Genomic DNA, 22,225 nt, shown 5'->3' on the forward strand with positions numbered 1-22,225 from the left:
TCGAACAGTAACGAACACCTGTTCTATTTAGTTAGCTATCACAGTTGTCAGATGAAAGCAAGTCTTGTCTTTGTCATAAACAAGTTCCTTATCAATGAACGTGGAAAAAGTTTTATTACTTTTTTAATTTTTTTTAACAGATGTAGAAGGAAAATCAAGAAATAAAAATAAAATAACTATCTGCACTGGAATTGCAAACTAATATATTAAGACTGAAACTCGATATTGAATTCTATAAGAAATATTACCATATTTCCTTTGCAGGTGTGTTTGCTTTACCTTTCACTAACATAATAGATTATTATTTAAAGAAATATAAAAAGCAGACACAATGAGATTGTATCTGTAGTGTTTAGGTCTTTCTGAGTGTGAGTGCTTTTCCCTCCCCTTCGTTGTTCATAATGAGGCAGCACACTTAAAATCGTGGCTTTTAAGATTTGTTCTTTCTCGAGAAAGGAGCGCAAATGATGGCATTGGACGAGGCGACAAACTGCCTAAGGCTGCCCCTAAGTGTAACTAGGGCCGTGCCCGGGGAGGCGAGTGGGGCGACGGCCCCGGGCGCCGAAGTAAGAGGGGCGAAAAATTCGGGAGAAAGAAAGGAAAAAGGATAGCAAAATTGGTTGGAATATATGTGTGGGGGCGCTGTTGTATACTCTCGCCCCGGGCGCTGATTTTCCACGGCACGGCTCTGATGTAACTGAAGCTTTTTAGGATCAAGAAAGATATATTTCTATGCAAAATTTTAGTTTCGAAAAACAATGGCTGACTGGTCCATTTATCCCATAGTACTATGGGTTAGATGGACCATGCACTGTGGGAATGATGAAATATATATGCAGATCTTAAACAATAAATAAAACATTTGGATTAGTTTTTACATACGTTATATTAAAAAGTAGATATTATACAACTACAATTTTTTTTTACTAAAATCTAATGTTGATTTCATATAATCCAATATTGATTAAACTAAAATAGAAATATAAAAAATCTAAAACCAAACTTCCTCTTTAACATGGACTCTATAAAATAAACATTGCAAATGGCAATAATACATAACTTTCATGTTTTTGAAAAAAAAAAAAGTTTAAAATGCTGCAAGAACATTGCTAGAACGAACTTAAAAGGAATGGAGAGATAGAGTGGAAAGGATAACTGTGATTGTGCCTACACGTTAAAGTAAATCTTTTTATCCGCGCCTTCTTCTACTTCTCGCAAAAATTCGCAAAATATCATCTTTCTATAAGTTACGGTTAACCTTGGCCAATATTTGGGGAATAGTGGCCAGCTGCCCAGTGGCTACCGGTTACTATTTGGTACGAAAATGTTCACTATCATTTTAGGTATTGATAAACACCAATACGATTTCTCTATAACTTACGGTTCCCGAGATAAGGTTCCTTAAATGTACCGAAATGTGATATACTTTTTGGCCAATATCTCGGAAACGGAAAGTTATAGAGAGATGATATTGGCGTTAACAATACCTAAGAGGATGGCAAACATTTTGGTACCAATATTAACTGGTGGACTGTTACACAGTTGCTACCGGTTACTGTTTGGTATCAAAATATTCACCTTTTTCTTCGGTATTGATCAACACCAATATCATCTCTCTTTAAATTATGGTTCCTGAGATATGGCTTCTTAAATCTCCGGAAATCGGCCATTTCTTGGCCAATATCTCGGAAATGGTACGAGTGACGCGAAAATTTCCATCACTTTCTCAGTTTTAGATGCTCTATCGAATGGAAGGATCAAAATAAAAATAAAAAAAAAACAAAAAAAAAATCGCAAGTAACAGAAAGACAGACAGACAGATACACATACATAGAAAATTCAGTAACCAGCTTTTTTAAAGTTCGTTGAAAATGAGTGTCGGTAATTACATTGTACCGTACATTGCATCTTGTTTTCTATATTTGAAAACTTTGCCACACAAATCAAAAACACACTCATATTTCATATGTGGTCCATCTCTCCCACAATTGCAGTGTTTCATCTATCCCGAGAAGGAGTAGTAAGAAAGGTAGTTTACTTGTACTTATAGTTTTTGAGTGTGGGAATCTTCTTTGTTTTTATTAACACTTTCTTTTATGCTGAAATGTGCCAGTAAAAAAACTAAACCGAAGAAATATACATCAAGAACGTTAAATTTAGCTTTCAACGAAATGCGATAAAAAAATGTTTTGATTTACCTAAAATAATAAAAGAAAAACTTTGTCTATTGAAGAAATGTGTGGACTTCTGCTTCAGTAAAACACACACGCCTTATGCAGAGTCGTTCTGGTGCGTGATTAGTGTCATACTAAAGAGTTCGACTAACATACGTTTCCTGCAGTAGTTAGGGCTTTAGTATGACACTAATCATGACTATACATATGGCGGACAGTGTCTAGCATTCATACGTCATAATTCTTCACCTATATTCACGCTGGACTCTGGTGAATATTGAAAGGTTCCACCTCTGCTCACACCATGCTGAAACCATGTGTCTACTACACGTTCTTGCAGTAAACAAACACACTTCAAGTCACAGTAATGAAGGGGAGTCGTGTATCATCGTCAACATTCGACTAGTGACGCACAGCCCAGCAATCAGCAACGTTATGGTATAAAAGAGGAGGGCACACCTCAAGAAGTATCAATCTCACCCGGTTGGTGAAACTACCAAAAGCCCTAAGGCGCCTGGCCATTGGGAACACCTTACCCCCTCACGACGCCTGGTCAATTCAGAAGTACCTTTCCTACAAGCCCTAAGACGCTTGTTATTGGGTTCCTTTTCCCTCACACGACGCCCGGTCATTGAGAGACACCTAACAAACAAATTCACATTCCCTCTCACGACGCCTGGTCATAGAGAGTAACTTAATCAACAAAGTCCGAAGACTCCTGGTAATTTGGGTTTCTTTTACTTCTTTACCCATATATTAGAGGAAAATTTTATTTTTTGAAATATTTGTATTCAAGAGGAACATTTTGTGATGACAGGTGGTGGGAAAGTCCAATCTCCTGTGCACCATATTTTGCTCTACCCTATAGAACAGAGAGCGTTTTACAATATTTTACGAATTATAGCGCTGATTTGTCTCACCTATATATTTGTCTATCTCTACTAGACTTACTCTACTATGTATCATGTTTGCTTTGTTTAAAAAAAAAAGTTTTATTCCTTGTAAGGGTAGGTACAGTTGTAGTGGAAGTTAACTTTTTATATATAGTATCCTTGGAACTGAAAAGAGGGACGTTAAGTTCTAAAGAAACAAAATGTGGTTAGCTTTCTTGAAGGCGACATAGTGTGGTAGGAAATTGCATATACATCAGAGTTGATGTTCGACGGTGGTCTGTGTTCCTGGCAACTGTACCGAGTTCAAGCCCTGGTTGTAGTTTGGAACCCACGTTAGTGGTAGGCTCCATCCTTCATAATCGTGGTGTTATATGACACAGAACACAACAAAAAACTTAAATATAAAATACTCTTCATGTACTGCGTTACATTTGAAATAGAGGTTATCTGCATTGTTTAGGTAACCAGAACGCCATTTTTCTTTGGTAAGAAAATTTTTAATTTAACGTCCCACAATTATGACATTTGGGCTAAGGAAGAGGAAGAGGAATAACTAAGGCAATAGAATGGACGATGGAAGAATTTGTGGAATGAGAGAGAGAGAGAGAGAGAGAGAGAGAGAGGGAGGGAATGGTAGTGCCCCGAGAAAACTCACACACACAAAGTTGTTCACCATAAACTTACTTAGCCGGGATCGTACCAAGGACCTCACACACCAGAGGTAAACGCTCTACTACTAAGCCACTGTACTCTCCGTTAGAATGAATAGTTAATAGACGAATAGTAGTAGAAAAAAATGGATGAAAAATAAAGAAAACGTAAGCATGGTACTTTTCCAGAATCGAACCCCATTCTCATAGTAGCTATAAACTGTAGTATTGTGCTGCCAAAATGTCTTGAGCCGTGGCAAAAATGCGAACTAAAGCTGACACCCTCACACACCCACGCGTTGAGCCAATAAGGGTTCAGCTGTTGCTAAGCGAGAGAAAGCGAGTGGAATTCCTTCAGCCAATAGCAGCGCTTGCAACGGAAGACTAGGGATCAAGTCAATGTGGTATATTTATAGTTTATTCTTGGTGGTGAGATTTTCAGGGTGGCTTTCTTAAACTCTTCAGGCGGTATTGTTAATATTACGTATATAGGATTTCACTATCAACCCTGCGATATGATATAAGTCATTTTTAATGGAAAATCTTATGCAGCAGTTTACTATTGGAGGCAAGTTTTTCAAAATCTTTCAAAATAAAAACCGAGTCGCAATAATTTTGTTCACATTTCGTAAATAAGTGTTTCAGTAATATCTGTATCATGACTTAGTTTAAAGAATGAGAGAGGAAATGTTTAGTTGAGTTGACTTGAGTTTGTGTTTAACGTCCCGTTCAGCAGCGAGGCTATATGAGACGTGGACCTACTGATTAACGTGGAATCTGAACCACATGAGCTCCCGCCGGGAAAATGTTTAGTGTGAGGATGTGCACCTTTCAGTATTAAATTAATCCAGCGTCTTATGAACAGATTCCATTTCCAACTTTATCCCTGCTTTGTAACCGGAAGTCAGAAATCTACCATTTCCGCTTTTGATATGAAATCCATGCAGCTTGGAAATAAATCCCAGTAACCGTAACTTTGCAATGTGGAACACACACACAAAAAAGAACGTAGCTTCATAATGTTAAGAAAAAGAAAGTTTTTTTTTTCTATCAACTTTGTCAGTTTCATTTATTTTTATGACTACTCACTTTTACCTTTGTGATATATGTAGTTATTTGAGTATCCATATACATATATAGTAGGTTACTGCGATATATGATGCCGTATCATATTCTACGCAAGACTAAGCTTCGCTAAATCCAAATTTTGTCAACCTTGCCGAGTATGATATGTGTCACGAGAGTTCTTTAATTTTGTTCATGAACACAAACATCACATCCATGTGAAACACTTCCGAATTTTACCCTTCTGACAACTGCAAATGACATACATGTTTATCGTGTTTGTGAAATTCTAGCTAGTCACACCCACTATAGTGTTTGTGTGTGTTTGTTTTTTTTTCTCCCCAGCTTCATCGTCGGGTGACTTCGCACTGACAATGTTGTTGACGATATTAGCGAAATACAAAAGAGTGATAATGTTGCGATGTCATTACCTTTGCGTAACTTGGTATTACTACTTTTATATCTTTTTTTCTAGCTTTCCCTTGTGTTTCTAAATACATGTGCTAGTGATGTTTTGCAGAAGATAATTTTATACAAGTAAATTAAAGAAAAAAAAAACAATAAAAAAAGAAACTTGAGCGCTCAGTTAATGAGTGAAGAAGAATCTGCATGCACGTGTTTGATGTATTTACCCAACATTTTCGTAAGCTTTCTGTGTACTCTTAAACAAATAAGTTTATATATACGAGGGTCGTTCAGAAACAAAAGAAAGTTTTGTGATGGTTAAATAAAAGCAAATATATATATATATATATATATCAGCACAAATCTTTATTTATAAAGCCACAGGACCTTACTCTACTTTTCCATGTAATTGTCATACTTGTCAAGACAGTTGTTATAAAATGGGAGTTTTTCAATGTCGATGTTGTACTCGTCTGCCGCCAAAGATTTCAGCCACGGTGTTACTGCTTGCTTGAGTTCCTCGTCGTTTGCAAACTGTTCTCCACCTAGAACCAAAATTCCCTTTACATACAAAGTAGGTATGAGGAGAAAGTGTGTATTGGTATACAAGCTTTTCGCTCATATCTATTCCCTGTATCAATACAACACTTAGTACACACAACTCTTATCATCTTTTCGAGATACATCTGGGATGTGTGCTTTTTGCCGGAGCCACTCCAGAGAGGTCCAAAGTTGATGGGAGGGATTTCTGGAGGGAATTTTCCCGACAGTCTCCCAATTTTCCCCGTTCAAGAAAATTATGGGCCCCAATACATATTAGGTATGGAAAGCTTGTTTTATGCTGAAGAGAATGAACTATAAACCGTAACTTTCCAACGAACATTGTTCATGCAATAGCTATTTCACTGCGAGTCGACGATTTTATTTATACTAATAGGATTAATGGGCCCCAGAGACTTACTCCGTTGTCCATCGCACTTAATTTTTTGTGCATGAACATATCTTTGTTATGCTTATCGAATGGACTAGGTTTTATTCGGATATCCTTATGACACGTTCATATCCGTTCCTTGTGAGTTTGAGTTCCGGAGGAGCAAGTATTTGGGCTCTAGCCAAAAATTGTTAAAAGTTATAAGCCAAACATGCTCAAAACTGCTCGGCCTGGGTTTAGAGTTGTCAACGGCTTGAGCGGCTCGGCTCACAGGTCATTCACTATCAAGCCGAACCGAGAAGTGAGCTGAGCAGACAACTCATTCCAACTGAGGCGGCTCGAGCCGATGGCTTACCTGAGCAGAACCGAACCGAGTTGATGGCTCACCCTAACTGAGCTGGCTCGAGCCGATGGCTCACCTGAACCGAGTCAAACCGAGTCAATTGCTCATCCTAACCGAGTCAGCTAAAGCAATCGGCTCAATTGAGCCGAGCCGATGACTCATCCCAACCTAGGCGGCCCCAGTTGTTCGCTCAGTTGAACTTAGCCGAGCCGAGTCGAGCCGATTGACATCACTACCCGGGTTGGGCTTCTGCCTGGGCTAAAAAAATCGACCCTGCAGGTCTCAGCCTTACTGGTAAGAACTACAGTATGTACTTATATTTGTACTCACGATATTTGAGGTTGTCTCGTTATAAAACAAACAAACAAACAAACAAAAAATATTGTTATCTCCTTATCGAGACGAGACGAGATACGAGCAGTGTCCACTCTCATGAGCAACACTAAAATTATTCCATATTGCTGCTTGCATTTCTCATGGCTTTCGCTTTCCATTCTAATGAGGCCATGATTTCAAAACCGATTAAAACAAGCTGAGCGAGCGAGTCATTTATCCAACTCGACAAGACTCGAACCTCTACTTCTAAATTAGTAACTCGGCTCGGAACTCGAATCGAGATAATTACCTATTCCTTGACTCGAAACTCGATTTGGATTCGAGTCGAGTCGTGTTTTAGCTCGACTCGTGCCCATCCCTATATACTTATCCAAATACTTAAAAAAATAAATTTGAAGTAACTTTGTTTCTATTTGTTAGAAATACATAATGTAATAAGCGTAGTATTCGACTTTACGGTACTTTGGATGTTGATTTCCTCGTCTGTTTCACTTGCGTTATTATTGTTTAGAACTCTCCAAATTTTGGTTATTTCTCGATGTTGGTGATACTATAGTGTTCTGAGTTTGCAACACTGCATGACAATGTAGTAATGTGAGCTTTCATTTTATATACAGTGTGTTTTAAAACAACACTGACAACGTTTAGGAGGCGATTCGTAACACCAAGATAAGACGAAAAGTATAGACCAACCTGGGTGCACAAGTGCTTCCTTTCGGAGTTATAGGCTGCCGAAAACATGAAGAACTGAAATTTAAAGATCCATAGCTCCAAAACTATGGGACCTATCGTAGTCGGGTCAAAACTTTACTTAGGAACTAGTATGTACCCTCTTCAAATATCCATGTTTCAGAATCCTGTGGTACTTCTGTAACAATTTTTATAGAGGTAGTTTGTGAGTACTTCAGATTATATATCCCGTAGCAAAACTCTCTCTATAAAACTTGTTGTGTGAGTACCTTAGGATTCTAAAACATGTAGTTTTGGATAGCGTACATATTAGTTCCTAAATGAACTCTTGATCCGGCTACGGTAGGCCCTATAATTTTGGAACTATGAACCTTCAAAGTTCTTTTTTTTTTATGTTTTCGGCAGCCTATAACTCCGAAAGGAAGCATTTGTGCACCCGTGTTGCTCTCTATTGTTTTTTCTTATCTTGGTATCAGGAATCACCTCCCAAATGTGGAAATGAAATTAAATTCTTGAGTTTTACGTCCCACGGTTATGCCGGTTAGGCTAAAGGAGACGGTGATGATGAGTAATGAATGAAATGGTGGAATGAAGAAAGTGGGAGGAAACGGGAGAACCCCGAGAAAACCCACGCACACGGTGTTTGTCCACCACAAAGTTCACTTGGCGAGAGCAAGGTTTGAACCCGAGACCCCTAGCACCAGAGGTGAACGCTCTACCACTGAGCCACCGTGGCCCCTCCCAAATGTTGTCGTTCTTGTTTTGAAACACTCTGTGTACACACAAGGTGTTTCCGGACAACACCGACAATGTTTTGAAGGTGATTCCTGACACCAGGATAAAAAGTATAGTCCAACCTAAGAAATGTAGAAGTGTAGAAATGTAGAAGTGTTTCCCTTCGGCGTTATGGCCAGCCGAAAAGTTGTCGGGAAACCCCAAAACAGAACTCAAGAACGAAATGTCGGAACACAGTTGAATAAAAGGGAATGCATATTATTTTTTGTCGTAGATTCCAGTAATGCAGAAGATTCAGCAGCGGTACAAGGGTGACTCTGAAATAAACTGTATAATTTCTGGGATATTTTATCACAAGTTGAAGGAGCAAAATAAACAGTAATCAAATACAATATTTCAACGATCGAAAGCAATAGTACGTCGTTCAAGTTAGAGGGAGCATTGTTAAAATTTGAAAGAAAGACAGACGCACATGTTTGACTGATGTGCACCTTGCCTGAGTGCAGACTAAAAGTCTCGGAGAAAGAACTGCCCCACCGAGAGACACATTCTTTGAGCATATGATTTATTATTTGCAATACACATTGAAATACGTATTTGGTGTAAAAGTTTCTACCTTTTGTAAGTAAAATTATTAAGAATGCCTTGACTTGATGAAAATACACCACTTTATTTATTTATTTATTTATCTATTTGTTTATTATAGAGTCTATCCTTCATGTGTTTACGTTCCTGAACTAATACACTATTAAACTTCGTATTATATTTCTCTGCGACATTTTAATCTTTTCCATTATATATGTTAATAACTGAGCGTCTTTTTTCCTCACGAAATTTCCATAGTTGAAGCTCCATAGCTTTGCTTTCTTGACGGTTCTCTTCTACTTTTTATGCCCTAATATGTATGTGATGTCTTGAATCACGTAGAGGTTTAGAATCAGTGACAATACAATACCCTCTACGCTTGCTCTTCCCTCCCTCAAGAAATTAAAGATGGTATCGTCGATGTTAAGATTTCTTCAGTAAGTGTCTATATCAATTTCTTCTAATTTAAAATCTTTTTTTACTGAATATGTCACATCTGACTGAAGGTTAAGAAATAGTTATTGTCAGAGATAGGAGAGTCAGTGGATGAAGATTTGTGAGTGGGTCAGTGGGTTGTGGGTCAGCAAGACGCGGCCCACTTCCACCCACTACCCACTGTAAACCACTCTGACCCACCCATCCACTACGACCCACCATTCCACTCTGGTTAGTGCATTGTAGACAGCACCTTCTGAGCACTGGTGAATTTGTCTACGCTTTACTTCCAAAGCCTTCATTTTTTTTTTCTAATTTTTCATTTGTTTCTATTTACTGACCTGAGATGAGTATATCTAAGTGAGAAAAGAACTTCAGGCACTTTTGGATATTAATATTTGTAATAGTAGCAATACGACTTACTACTTTGCTTTCGGGACACAGTCAAAGTTTACACGGTCTTTTTCTTTTCTTTACAATGGCCTATTTTACCTTGATTTGGGACTTTCAAATTTCATCCTATTTACCGCTGAAAAGTATCTGTAATTCAACAAGGAAATAATTATATATGATAATTAAATTGAAATTCATTGTAATATGGCACATGACAAACACTTTACCATTTTATATCGTAAAGGTCAGATCCACCGGTTTTGTCATAGAGCGGCGCTTGAGCGATTGTGCGTAGAAATTCAAACTCCGAGTAGTGATAATTTCCCAGCCTTGTTTGATTACAAGTGTAAACTCTTTAGTCAGTGGAAGGAGGGCGTCGATAATGGGTCAGAACTGAAAATGATGTGTTTTGTAGGTGATGGGTCAAAGTATGTCATGATTGTTGGTGGGTCACAGTGAGTCACGGTGGGTGGTGGGTCAGTGGGTGATGGGTCAAATTTTCGTCGAGTCACGCCATCTTGGTTGTTGCGACTCAATGAAACAGTCTACAACTTAGTTCAATATTGTTGACTACGTATGTCTTGTAGAACTGAACTTAAAACGGCGGCAAAATGCTGTGTATCCTAATACAAAGGCTACCCAGTAAATATCCTCACATATTAATGTGTAGACCTTAATTAAATTAAAGAATTAAAGAGATAACAAAAAGAAAAAATAAAATACTGCCATTCTAATACTTTTTTTTTTAATTTTTGTAAACTGGACATGATTATCTTTACTTCGGCATTGTAGATTTCTATTTCTTCGCTCTTCTACCATTAGAAAACATCTGAATCACTTCGTTATTCATGATAGATTGCTAATGCCTAAAATTCATAAATCAAACCCATTTTAAGTTTTTATATGCAGCTTTAAATTCGCATAGTTTGAAAGTCCTGTTTTCACACTATGAAACGATAATTAATACTTGTTGTTCTTTGGTGAGAAACGCTGGAACCGGAAGTAATCCGGTTTGAATAGAGAGTTAACGGGAAAAGAGATGGAATCTATTCTTTGGATGTTGAATTAATTGCAAAGAAAACGCATCTCGACATCTCTTAAAGCTTTTGCAATGTTACCTGTCGACAGACAGATGGACAAAGGTGTTCTATAAGAATTCCGACACTTATGTATAGTATAGTTTGGAAGTAACGAGTTTTCGTTACCATTTGGCTACACATTTTTTTGATCTTGCCGATTGCGTTTGAAGAATATTATTTTCAGGTATTACTCGTTGTTGTTAGAGCAACTATTACCGCCTGGTGACAACTCTGGTGGATTTTACGAGGGAAGTAGTCTGTGGATATGTTGTTGTTTTACAAGCAGTTCCGGAAGCAGACAGAAAAGGCAGTGAACCGTTAAGGGTTAAAATACAACTTATACACGCGATCATTAATTTTGAAAATGGATGTAAGAATTACAGGCGCGGCTTATATATATACACACACACAGCCACATTTCCCTGGAAATATTCATAATTAGGAGCGGTTTAGCTTCTAAAAATGCGTGTAAGAAATGAAGACAGAACTTATACTTAGGAAAATACGTTAGTTAGCGTCTTCCAGTCTATGTAAATAAAAATGAAAGTGGCTATATTTGTGACTTAACAACTCTTGATCCACCCGAACGATATTGATCAAGTTTTCAACTTAGATGAGGTTTAGGCCTGGAATGTATTATTATTATTATTATTATTATTATTATTATTATTATTATTATTATTATTATTTTACTTTGAAGGTGCAACTTAGGTGGGGAGATATATAAATGATCGAACATGACCGATTTTGGTGTCAAATCCATAGTTTCAGGACTCGCTGAGATTAAGACTGACACTTCCGATGCCGTTTAGATCCAAATTCAGTCCAGCAGCTTGGGGGAATGGGGACATTTAACAATGACTGAAAATGACCGATATTAGTGCAGAATCCATAGTCTCCGGGATCGATTAACAGTGACACTTACGATTCACTTTAAATCTAATTTCGGCCTTGCAACTTGGGGAAGGGGGATGTGATAATATATAAAAGTGATCGAAAATGACCGATAACGGAGAACGCTTCAGTAACAGTAAAAAAGTGACTAACGGAACATATCATTATTTTTTTTTTATTTTAACTTACCGAAACGGGTAATTGACGGTAGTATTGTATTAGTGACTTTTTTAACGCAGAAAGTGTATCTGCTACGTGTCTGATGTTATTAGGTACTTTTATTGAACGAACTGGTTAAATTTCAGATAAATTTAGTGATTAGTTGGCTTTCTGAATGCAGTTGAAAGAAGGAGTTACATGTTTTTTTCTACTATTTGTACAATCTAATTAAGTCATTAGGCCATATAAACAAATTTAATTTCTCCCTCTATACATATTCAAGTTTTCTACGGCAGAACAAAAGATTGAATATTTAAAAATGTTTGCTTTATCTTTTTATGTTGTAATCTTAGGCTTAACGAGCAAACTTCATTATATACTTTTTTTTTGCGCCTTGGAGGCTAAATATCTTTCTTCGTTATACTTTTCCTCATTTTGCTCTACCTTTCTTTTTTTCTTCTATTCATTTGTGCATGGGGATATTCTTTACCTACTTTCTGCACTTCTTCCTATTCTTTCATTTCCTTCCCATGATTCCTTTGACTCCCGCTTCTTCCTGAGATAGCCCCTGAGCCGGGATTCTCCCTATGGGCTTGTTTCCTGCCTTTTTACCCTAGTTTCAAGAAACAACAAAAAACCCTTTGGACTCTTTATTCAGAGGTTTTCTTGCTCCTTGGAAATTTCGATCTGTTTTAAGAGAGATGCGGTTTGAGCAAAGGAAGAAAATCAACTTTCAGATGTTGTACAAGAGGTCTATTTGCGAATCGTGGCATTGTTATGTTCTAGAAATGTGAAGTTTATTCTCTTGCACTTGAACAATAAAAGAATCTAACCTATACATGTCTTTAACATAACAAAGTAACAACCTTTTGATCTTATATTTAGTTGATGTTTCTCAGAAACAAATTGGTTAGATATTGAAATATAAACCAAGTCAAGCTTATGGTATATTAGGAAGTTGAACCGAAATTGTTATGAAAGTTCAACATGCTGTAAGGATAGATGCAGTGGGTCAGTGGATCGAGTGTCAGGATTTGTGAGTGGGTCAGTGGGGCGAGGGTCAAGTTTTGTGAGTGAGTCAGTGGGTTGTGGGTCAACAGGACGTCACGCTCTGCAACCCACCACCCACCGTGAACCACTGTGACCTACTGTCACCCACTCTGCTCAGTGCATTGTAGACAGCATCTTCCGAACACTGGTGAATTTATCTACGTTTTACTTTCAAGGCCTTCATTTTCTCCCTTTTTCATTTGTTTCTATTTACTTACTTAAGAGCATATATCTAAATAAAGAAAACAGTCACTTTAAGTATTGATATTTGTAATTTTTTACTACTTGGCTTTCGAGACAGTCGAATTTTACACTTTCTTTCGTTTACGCTGGGCTACTTTACCTTGATATGAAACTTTCAAATTTCACCATATTTTCCACTGAAAGGTATCTGTAATTTAACAAGGAAATAATTATATATGATAATTAAGTTGAAATTCAGCGTAACATAACCCATGATAAACATGTTACCATTTTATATCGCAAAGGTCAGATCCACCGGTATTGTGATATAGCGGTGCTTGAGCGGTTGACCGTAGAAACTCAAACTCCGATTAGTGATAATTTCACAGCCTTTTTAAAAAAAATACAAGTGTAAACTCTTTAGTCAGTGGAGAGGACGACGTGAATCATGGGCCACAGTTGATGACGATGGATTTTGTGGGTGGTAGGTCAGAGTGGGTCATGGTCGGTTGTTAGTCAAAGTGGGTCACGATGGGTCGTGGGTCCTGGTGAGTTGTGGGTCAGTCGGTCATGGGTCGAATTTTCATTGACCACGCCATTCTTGCATATCTAGTTGAATCCTATTTGGCGGCAGAGTTTTCTGTTCAAGTTTATTAAATCCTATTGGGAGAACAAAGAGCTGACAAGTCACCTGACGTTAATGAAAAAAACAGGGTTGACAGACAAACAAGAAATTCGATAGTTTAGCCGATGGTTTCGAATGGACACAACGTGTGTCTATGGCAACACGTATACTGCCAACACTTAATCTCCTCCCTCACCTTCTCCCTCCCTTTCTTCATTGCATTTCTCTCTTATTTTCTCAGATCAGGAGAGAGAGTTACCTAAATCGCACAGGTTTTAGGACAAAATGAAGTTTCCGTGGAAACAGAAAATGAGGCAAATGTTGATTATTGCGACATAGGTGACGAGGAAAGTATGTTTCCTTGTTCCCTTTTCTTACCTTTGCAAGAAAATTATGTTTCAATGAAAAATATGAAACATCAAATAAATGCACAACATATACAAACAATGTCATTTAGGCAGTCGACTATGTAAATCCCATCACCGGTAGCCCATATCACACTGCAATCTATATAGGGGCAGCGGTGGTTCAGTGGTAGAGCGTTCACTTCATGTACATGAGGTCATTGGTTCGATTCCAGCTTGCGCCGTATGGAGGTTTTCTCGGATTCTCCCGTTTCTTCACATTTTCCTCATTCCACCATTTTGTTCATTCTTCATCATCACAGTCTCATTTAGCTTAGCCAGCAATGTTTCTTTTTTAAAAAAATGTTCCGAGGAGGGGAACACTTAGCATTCGAAGGGGCACATATTACTGTCACACGGTACTATTCTATTTATTTTTATATTGTAGCCACATTATCTTGATCTCCTCCGGGGAGCACTCTGAGAGCTCCGGGGAGGACAGTACCCCCCCAAAAAAAATATCTGGAAGAAACACTGCTAGAGAGCATAACCATGGGACGTAGTACTTAGATTTAATTTAATTTCATTGCTTATACATAACATTAAAGTGACTATGTTTGTGATTTAATAACTCTTGAACCACCAGACCAATCTCGATAAACTGTTCAACATAGATGAGGTCCGGACCTAAGATGGATTTATCATTTCACTTTGACTGCAATTTTTAGGGGAGGGGGAGGGAGGATATATAAAAATGATCAAAATGGCCTATATTAAGGCCTCTGATAAACATCTTGGCATTTCAGCTAAACGAATAAAACGCAAGCTCTGGCGTGACGTTGCCAAGTGGTAAAGGGGTGTAGCTATGGGTAAGCAGACAAACTACAGCACGATCAGGTGACAGGGGATAGACGTGGATGTGTGCAAAATAAACGTGGCAACACCGCTGGCCTCTCATTTGCTAGCAGCATTTAAAAGGAACTTGGAGCGCCGCCTTCAAATGCCAAGATGTTTGACACGCCGTTTAGTACCAAATCCATAGTTTTCGGGGTTACTGAGATGAACAGTAACACCTCCGACCCTTTTTAAATCCAAATTCAGCTTGCAACTTGAGGAAGATATATAAAAATGATAGAAAATGACCGATATCGGAGAGCCCTTCAGCAATAGTAAAAAATGACTGACTAACGGAACATATTACATTTTTTTTTCAATTTTAACTCAGCTAGTCGCCTAATTGACGCTAGTTAGAAATAATATGAAATAAAAGGGCTTTGGTTCAATGGCAGGAAAATCAAGTAGTAACTTCCCTCCCGAAATTATTTTATTGTGAAATATAATAATACTACACATGTTGACTTGTGGTTAATGAACACAACAACAATATATTGTTGACATGAACAACAAAATATCTGTGCGTTGGAGATCCGGGTTCGATTCTCGGCGGGAGCTCGTGTGTTTCGGATTCCACGTTAGTCAGTAGGTCCAGTCTTATATAGCCTCGCTGCTGAAAGTAGCGTTACACTCAAACTCAACTCAACTCAATAAAATCTCTGCTCTATCATCTTATTATCATTAGCTATATGTTGAACGTGTAAACTAATAAAATTAATACTAAACATATGTAAGAGAAGGCTGTGATTAACAAAAACAACGCATTCGTTGCTTCGGTAATCAAATATTTAAACTTTATTTTAAATACATATATACCACATGAGCTCGCGCCGGAAATCAAACTCGGGTCTCCCACGTCAACTGTGCGTGCGCTCTGCTTAGCCACGAAGGAGCTGCACTAAAGGAGTTCACATGGAAAACAAATATTGATTACACATGTCGTTTTTTATATATATGCTAAATATCGTTACATGTAGATACTTTCTATTTATGAATTAAAATATAGGCCTAATTAGATATTTCTTCAAAATAATAATAATAATAATAATAATAATAATAATAATAATAATAATAATAATAATAATAATAATAATAATATGACCGAATATATAACATTTCTCGTTGCAGGAATGTAGAATTCAAATTTTCGGCTAATCTGAGGACTTCCTTAACTACAGGACTAATATAAAGGTAAGTTCAACATGTAAAATTTACGTAACATGAATACATGTTAGGATAATTAAATGTTGAAGAGAGTTACCAGCTTTTAGAAAAATCGTATGTGTAATGCACAAGCGCTGTATGTGGCTGCCCGTTGCTGTACTATGCTCATGACTTTCAATATAATTGAGCGACTCCGGAATAGACAATGCTAAGCGTCTCTTCCGGTGCAATTAAACTATGAGGTGAAATGGGTTGGGGTTGAACTACAGAACAGTATGTAGGTAGTCTAGTTTCGGAAATGTACCTGTAGATGGCAGAAAGGGTTGTTTTGTATCTGTAACTACATTGTATTATATAGAAATTTTGAACTGTCTTTTCAAGTTTACTCGAAACTTAGAAAATGTTATAGAGCGTTGTTTTCATCCGAGTCGCTCAATTGTAGAATCAATAAATATTAATTTCCATTTGTTGGCGCTTTATCATATCAGAAACTAATTAGAAACATGATTTGAGACGCAATTTTCTTATAAAGGATGTGGTAGAAGGAAAGATTAAAGACGAATCGGACGAAGGAACAAATATAATATTACAAAGAATAATGCATTTTGTGAAAACGACAACTACACAACATGAAAGTTTCTGAGTTAGTAGGGAATGACCTGGTACTGATGACATAATAGAATTATTATTATTATTATTATTATTATTATTATTATTATTATTATTATTATTATTATTATTATTATTATTATTATACTTTATTAGGGTTAACCCTTTGGAGACTTTTAGTAGAGATGTGTACCATGGTGACGATCTTCGGAATTTGCTTCATAAATATCTAGCAAAGCTTTCCACAGCGGGTATTTTTGCATTTATTCAAACGGGGAAGCATCAGCAAATATGTTTCACCGGCAATTTGCAGTCACGCGTGTGATGCCTAGGTGCAGTGACGTCACAAGCATGGGCGAAGAAAAAAGGAAAAGGGTTAATTTTAGAGCTCTTTAAAAAAAAATAGTTCTGGCACATCGCTACTAATCCTAGGATCATGGTCCGCACTTCTTTGTGCTTGTAATGAAGGAATGTTTCCAACTGTACCACTCAAATTTCTTTATTATGTTTCAGATGCGAAAATATCCCGCCCAAATTGGAAAAAGATAATTTTTCAAGAAGTTTTTTCCTTTTTCTCCTCAGGCAGATGATAAGGAGATGTGAGTGGTACCGTTTAAAACCTAGCATCATTCCAAACAAAACGAGATATGAACCATGATCGTAGGGTGAATAGAGATTTTTCCAAAAAAAAAAAAAAAAAAAGGATTTTTCCCCCTATTACACGTTTCTATGTAATGTGTTTAGTAAAGTAGCTATAGTGTTCTCCCTACCTAACATAGAATTATGGTTTGTACCTCCTTTTGTTTGTAATGATGCAACATTTCCAACGGTAATACTGGAGTTGCGCTGTCATGAACAACGAAGGTTGAATTATATGTAAGGGAATATTAGGGCTGCTTGTGATAGCAATTTTAGGAGGTGCAAGATTATGAGAAGATAAATTTCCGATAAAGGGAATTTTTGAAAATTTGAATTTCCCGCTAATTCATTATACAGTTTGGGTGGGACGTCCTTACCTCAGGTACATAATAGGGGCATTCAAGTGGTACGAATGGAGATGCAGCTTTATTACAAACAAAATTGGGTGCAAATCATAATCCTAGAGTAATTAGTCTTATTGCTAGAGCTGATTTCCTAAATTTCCTTCCCCATTTTTCTGTAATAGTTACTAATGTACTGTTATTCAATAAGCTTTAGCGCTAAAGAGTGTTCACTATAGGATCATGGTTTTTACCTCGTTTTGTTTCTAATGAAGCAAGGTTTCAAATTGTGCCACTCACGTAGCGCTAGCATGTACCTGGAGGAACAAATTTCCAAAAAAAAAAAAATTTTTTCCTGACAAAAAATATCTTTTTCCCAATTTGAGCAGGATTTTTCCACTTCAGGTACACTCCGCATCTAAAAAATTGTGACTGCTAACGCCGTGCAGCTAGACATCCCAATATACACCTTCTTATCACATAATTGTGCCCAGTAAAAGAGCCCCCTCTCTCTCCTACTTTCTTCTCTCCCATATTAAAATCAGCTAATAACATGAGCGCAATTCTAATTTCAAACTACATACTATCGATTATATGAAACAATAAAACCGAGACGAAACTAAATTCGTAAGTTGATGTAGGGAGGAACTTAAACACAATGAAAACTTGAAACCAATGGATGTATATTACACAGAGATTCAGAAATGAGGCAGAGAGAGAGAGAGAGAGAGAGAATGGGAGAAAAGAAGAAAAAGAAAAGGAAGAAAAGATAAAAATGTAGAATTTAAAAGTACTAAGAAAAGAACCTGGCATTAAAGTTCATTTTCCAGAAATCCAACAGTAATATAGAAATAATGTTTATATATATATTTCAGGACTATTCGAATATATAGACGACGTTTGAAATATTTAAATCATTTTCAAAACTTATTGCATACTCAATTTCCAGTATAACTATAGCTTTCCGAGACACATCCAGGATAATGTCAAAAGTTTTACACACATGCTTTGTTTCCGCGTGGTTCCGTTAAAACTTCGGTAGTGTTCATTGGACGTATTAACCCAAAATCAATTCTAATAAACCCAGTAGGTAGCGTAGAACATATTTTCAATTCCAGACTACTAATGTAAACTGAGCATAAGACTCAACGACTCGAGCAGATCGGCTCACAGCTCATTCACTATCGACTCAAACCGAGAAGTGAGCTGAGCCAACAACTCACCCAACCGAGTCGGCTAGAGCCCTTCGCTCAGTTGAGTCGAACCAAGCAGATGGCTTATCCCAACCAATCCAGCTCAAGCCGATGGTTCACCCCAAGCGAGCCGGCTCGAGAAATTGGCTTAGTTAAGCCGAGCCGAGCTAATATTGTTATAAAAAATATCTTGTAGTCTCGCTATCGAGACGAGACGAGATGCGAGCAGTGTCCCCTCACGTGAGCAACACTAAAAGTATTCCATATTACTGCTTAGCTTACATTTCTCATGGCTTTTGCTTTCCAGTGTAATCAGCCCATGATTTCAAAACGAGTTAAAACGAGCGAACCACTTATCAAACTCGACTCGACTCGAAACACGACGCCAAAAACAGTGAATCGGTTCGGAACTCGACTCGAGAATATTACTTTTGACTCGACTCGAAACTCGACTTCGATTCGAGTCGAGTTTTAGCTTGACTCGTGCCCATCAATATGCGTTAGAAAAAATGGTTGCTTATTATTAGGGCCCGGATAATTATTTAATTACATATTTTTGTAGGGGTTATATTTTTATACCAAATCAGTGTAATAATGTCATTTGCGACCCATAGTGCCTAAAAACACCCATTTGAAAGTACATATATTTACATATTTTACACTTATGTACATATAATTACATATTTTAGTCATGAGCACATAATTTTACATATTTCTTGATATTTTCATGTTTTATAGGGATTTTTCATACAAAAACTGTTCAACAATAGACTTTGAAAAGAAGAAAACACCACCTCTCTTTGAATTTAAAGTGGTTGCTTTATTTTTAATTTTTATTATTTATTTATTTATTGTTTCACTGCGTTACACCTTTTTAAAATAGTATTGAAGCGTAGTTTGGCGGATTGGTAGGGAGAGTTGGACACAACCGTGTTTGATTAGCAATCGTACACTCTCGGTCGCGGTAGTAGCGCTCACATCCTTACGTGAGATTAATAATTCAATTGAATTACTATCGCGACGCGGTTTTACGATTGCCTATCGTGTTGTTGTCGCAAACTCGCTCCACTAATATTTTCCTTCTTCGAAAAATATTAAATCAGATGGGGAAGTTTGCATTCACGCAATTAGTAACACTGAACTCTTGATTGACAAAAGTGAAGCGCCTGCCGTCACAACGCATGCTGTAGGGAAAGTGTGAGCTATTTTATCAAATATTTAATCTCCTGTGCTGTCAGCAAATTCTGTTTCCAAGATGCCAAAGGACAAAACCCCGTTGTCAATAAGACTTAAGCATTTCACGGAAGAATTTTAGCATTTTTCCACTGATGGAAAAGTGCTTTATTGCCAGGTTTGTGAGAAGGGTGTCTCATGCGCTCAACGTTCCCAAGTTGTGCAACACATATCCACATCACGCCATCAGACCCGAGCTTCAAAACCTAAACCACAAAAGCAGTTGCTAGTAACTGAATCTCAAGCTCAAAGTAGTCCAGGGCCACGGAAGTCTCAGTTTTCAAGTGATCTGTGCCGTGCTATGGTATGTGCTGATATCCCTATTTTGAAACTAAACAATACAGTACTTCGTGAATTTCTGCAACAAAACACACACGAAACGGTTCCAGATGAATCTACAATCAGAAAGCATTACGTGCCTGATTTATGTGGAAACAATGAACTCTATTCGTGGGGAAATCGGTGATGGTCCTATTTGGTTGTCAAATGACGAAACAACTGATGTAGAGGGGCTACATGTTGGTAATGTTGTAATAGGTTTGTTGAAAGATAATGAAGTCAGCAAGCCTATTCTGTTAACTAGTGATTTGTTGCCGCGATGCAACCATCAAGCCATTGCAAAACTCCTTAATGATGCTATGGGACTTATGTGGCCTGATGGTATCAAGCATAACAATGTCTTCCTTCTAGAGACTGATGCAGCACCGTACATGTGCAAAGCCGCAGAAGCTTTGCAAGTATTGTATCCGAAGCTGTTACATCTAACTTGTCTTGCCCACGCATTTCATCGTGTTGCAGAATTTGTTCGTTCTAGATTTTCACATCTGGATGCATTAATTTCAAATACAAAGAAGGTATTTTTGAAGGCTCCCAGTAGAGTTGAGAAATTTAAAGAACTGTTCCCTGAACTACCTCTTCCTCCTCAGCCGGTACTAACGAGGTGGGGAAGCTGGATTGATGCTGTGTGTTACTATGCTACGAACTTTGATGCAGTGAAACAAGTTAGGGGTTAAAACATTTTGATTCTGAAGATGCATCTTCCATAGAAATAGCGAAACAAATGTTTGATGACGGGAAGTTGAAGCATAATATTGCCTACATTCAGAGCAACTTTTCGTGTCTCAGTAGTACTATTGAATCCTTGGAGAAATCATCATCTAGCCTTTCAGACAATCTTGAAATTGTTCGCTCAACAGTTGTTTCTCTGGTAGGTGTAAAAGGATCGGTTGGGGATGCAGTGAATAAGAAGGTGGCTTTCGTTTTGGAGAAAAATCCAGGCTATAAGACAATCTGTGCTATTAGTGGAGTGTTAAGTGAAGCTAAATCCGATGTCGTGGCTATTGAATACACACCTTCTGATTTGTGCAAGTTTAAGTATGCACCAATTACTTCGTGTGATGTTGAACGATCGTTTAGTCAATACAAAGCTCTGTTGCGTGATAAAAGGAGAGGTTTTGTGTTTGAAAATTTGAAACATATTGTCGTTCCTTACTGTTACTGAGATCGTCTCTTGAAATAGTGAAAAGACTAATTGAGAATGTTTTGTTCTTCATGATATTTTTTACTAAAATGTTTTGAGTGTGTAAGGTACGGGAAGGTCCTATAACGCTGGACGCCCATTAGAAGTACAATGACACAAAGTTTTCGTAAAAATTCTTTCCTAAATAAGGTTAATTAAGATTAATTAGAGAGGTTAGGCTATGTTAGGTTAGGTTAGTATCCTTGTACAGGTAGGTGGCCAGTGTTCTAGAATTCTTCCGTAATGTACAGTTGAACGATCTTTGGATGATTCCTGAAAAGTATAAATATGCAGCAAGACTTTGTGTGGAGTAAAACGACCATTTAGTGCATAGAAACTCTTTTATACGCGATAACAAGATAAGTTTTCTGACTGAAAATTTGAAACTCATTCTGTTTCTTAGTGTTGCGAGATCATGCTGGAAAAGTAACAGGTAGTGAACATTGTAATTGAATAAATTTACCACATTAAATGTAGAAAACGTAATAGAAAATGCTGGTATTTTCATTTTACATATTTTGCTCTTTTCGAAGGGTTTTATTACATATTTTTGAGATTTTATGTGCATATATATGTACATATTTTCATTGTTTTTAGTACATAATTATCCGGGCCCTACTTATTATTATTCTGCTAAACTAATTATATAATAATAACAATGTTG

The 22,225-nt window shown here is 37.3% G+C and overlaps 1 protein-coding gene across 1 annotated transcript in view; it reads left to right on the top strand.

Moving 5' to 3' along the window:
• The window catches only part of LOC145674439 (chaoptin-like), a 382,085-nt gene that overhangs the window by 79,576 nt on the left and 280,284 nt on the right, over positions 1–22,225 (top strand). Inside the window, exon 2 of the mRNA XM_081744498.1 lies at positions 15,992–16,054. The gene's annotated coding sequence lies outside the window, so the exon portion shown is untranslated. The remainder of the gene's footprint in view (positions 1–15,991; positions 16,055–22,225) is intronic.

Source organism: Thermobia domestica, chromosome 17 (genome assembly GCF_964235325.1).
Source record: "Thermobia domestica chromosome 17, izTheDome1.hap1.1, whole genome shotgun sequence".
In the NCBI taxonomy this organism is placed as follows: Eukaryota; Metazoa; Arthropoda; class Insecta; order Zygentoma; family Lepismatidae; genus Thermobia; species Thermobia domestica.